Source organism: Hesperophylax consimilis, chromosome 18, assembly GCF_061612785.1.
Source record: "Hesperophylax consimilis isolate HC1 chromosome 18, BYU_Hcon_1.0, whole genome shotgun sequence".
Classification (NCBI taxonomy): domain Eukaryota; kingdom Metazoa; phylum Arthropoda; class Insecta; order Trichoptera; family Limnephilidae; genus Hesperophylax; species Hesperophylax consimilis.
This window is the reverse complement of record NC_142853.1, coordinates 14390103-14393232: the sequence shown is the minus strand read 5'-3', so window position 1 is coordinate 14393232 and position 3130 is coordinate 14390103.

Sequence of the window (3130 nt, the reverse complement as noted above, 5' to 3'; positions counted from 1 at the left end):
GAAATTTAGATTTTTTAAGTAAGAGAATATTCTCTAATATTAGAAACATACTTTTTGGAGGCTCGGACTACTATTCACAGAATTGTAAGTGAAAATTATGTAAGAGAAAACTGGTAAGAGCATTTTAGTAGAATGATAAGATGGTTGAAAAAGCATATAAAAAACTTATATCGTTGTCGTTCGTAATTCTCCTTTTTAATGTTTTGACCATTTTTATATATACCGAAACAATAAAAAATCCGCATTATTTAAAAAAAAAAATATATCTAAGACCCTCTAAAATAAGCACTACGCCCTATTGAGGGAAGACAATTATCCCTTTAGTTAGTTCCACTACTAGCCGCTACGGTCGCACCTGCGATAGGGAGGGGGGTGAGTTAGCGAGGGGGCGGAGACGGGGATTCTGTTGGCTATATTAGCTTTTATTTAGCAATGTCGATCATCACTCGTAATTGATATAACTTATCGAAAAGAACTGTTTAAAACTTTATCATCGCCCTTATCCTGAAAATAAAAGTTTTTATAAATATTTGTAATTTGTAAAATTTTGTGAAATAGTCAAATAAATTGACAGAAAATAATCGTAATTTTATGACCAGGTATTCAAACTCTATTGTAAAATTTTGTCAAATAGTTGAATAAAGCGAGATAAAATAATCTGAATTCTTCCAAATCAAAAATGAATCATCACATCAGCCTGGGCATAGTAACTTCTAACCTTTACTCATCTTATCTCATTCAATCCTCATTTTGGACGAGATCCTGCACTGTAAAATCTTTGACAGCTATCTAAAACAAAAAGCTCTGGTCAAATACTACAAAAACTACCAGAAACAACGGAGGGACAGAGCCGCTCGTTCAAATATTTGTGTCCGAGGGAAATATGTCAGCATCCATCCAAGCGTGTCTCAAGAGAACAGGAGGAGGATATTTTGGGAGATGGTTAATGGGCTACCGTCATTCAGGTCCTTACATCATTCTACCAAAAAGAATGAGACTGCGACACTTCCATCTTTAGATTCAACTGGGAGTTCCGATTTCTTCAACACCACCTGCGAAGCCTTGGAGGACTGCCTTACGCAACATCCTGTTAGATTGGTCAGCGTCGGCAAAGACAAAGTATACGGCTCTAAAAATGAATTTCTAGTATTCGAAGAAACTGAGGCAACAGCAAACGCCGACGGGGATAGATCTGAAAAATTTTAAACATGCCTGGCCATGTGTTTGGAACCAAATTTTATCGACTTTGGAGACGAGATCTTGTTCCGCCAGATACTCGGCAGTTACCCAAATTAAATTGCGAAGCAAACGTATTTTAAAAACTTCCGTAACCAGACGAGAAACCACCCAGATCTCAACTACTTGTCTCTTGGTAATGGACTAGACCAGACTACGGGACAATATAAAAGCATTCATCCAAACTTATCACAAGAGAAGAGGAGATTGGTCATTGCGGAGATGGTAGTTGGTCCGCCGTCATTCAGATCCTTAAATCATTCCATCATCAATGTTGAGAGATTGTACCAATCTACAAGCCGATGCATTTGACGCGGAAGAAAAGCCCACGAAATAATTAGAACATAAATTAGGATTTGAGGTTAAACAAACACCAATATGGATGGCGAGTCTGACGATGACCCGGAGCATCAACCAAAGCATCCAAATGATATCCTGCACTATATTTTATAATATTTCTTTAGTACATAATATCAATAAATTAAAAAAATTATTTTAACGTTTTTCTTTGTCTCCTATTTGATTAAATTTATTTTCAATATTAATTTGCATCTTCATTACACATAGTTTTCGCATCGAAATCCCGATTTTTACGTTTAACATATATGAAAGATTTCATAACAATATACTTTTATAATGTACCGAATGCGGAAATGCAGGTATGTCGATGGGACTAATTAAATTTGCAATGTACATACACTAAGTTTGGAAACTGAGATACGTAATACGACAAAATTATTAGAAAAATTTCCACTTGTTGGGATTTTTTTTTGCTTGAAAGTTGGATAGGACAAGTGTTAATATACTAAAAAAAACATTCTTCTCCCGATTCAAAAATGTGAAAAATCAATGAGGCAATTACTATACGAGAAAATATCTTTCAGCGAAGTTTTTTTCACACCCGGAGCGCCCCAAGCGTTCCATAGACATCTCGCTCTCATTTAATAAGAAAATGTCACAACAAACAATTTTCCATTTAATTATATTATTTTTTCACTACATGGGAAAACCATTTTTGAACCCGGCTATCAATTCCATCGGGAAAGGAACTAAAGCATGCTTACTGAAAGCATCAAAACTGCACCGAAAAGCTTTGTATAAAGATCTGAAAACAAAACAAATACTTATGAATGATTCAAAGCAATAAATTGTTTCTAAATACAACTCACTCCACTCATTTTCAGTCTAGATCATTTGAGGACTATTTTGATTCCATTTCAACGTTTGACAAATGGTTTTAACCGATTTCTTTGGAAATATCGATAAGAGAACATTAAAGGTGGCAATGATAATCAGCTGCACAGTCAAATTTATAAATTTTATGACTGAAATTTTATGAATTGAAATAAGGTTTGAAATAATGATTTGGGTACAACTTTATTAACTTATATAAGCACGTAGGTGAAAATGAAAAAAAATATATTTGGAAATCATGCCAATGATATTAAATCTAATTATTGTTTTATTTGGATATAGGCGCAGCTGGGCCATCATATTATTCAGAATATACATAATATTCTAATAAAGTGCGAAACGAAATTAATTTTAAAGCAAGGAGTAATGTAAAACTAAATACGAAAGAATATAAATATAACAAGCTCTAACAGAAACATAAAATATAATGAAAAACTAAAAAAATAACAAAAATGTTATGCAAATAAGTAAAACTACTCTATCCACACCAATATAAAATGTGGGATTCAGAATTTGAATAAAACAAGTTTTATATTTATCCTAAATTGTATCGAAACGCGAATACGAAAACGTAAAGTTTAATCAATACGAGTCTCATAACTGAACCTTATGGAAGCCCAAACCCAAACTCAAGAGTGTTTCAAATCATTTATGGTAGAATAATCGTCGACATTTTCAATTACATGGAAGGTAGAAGAAA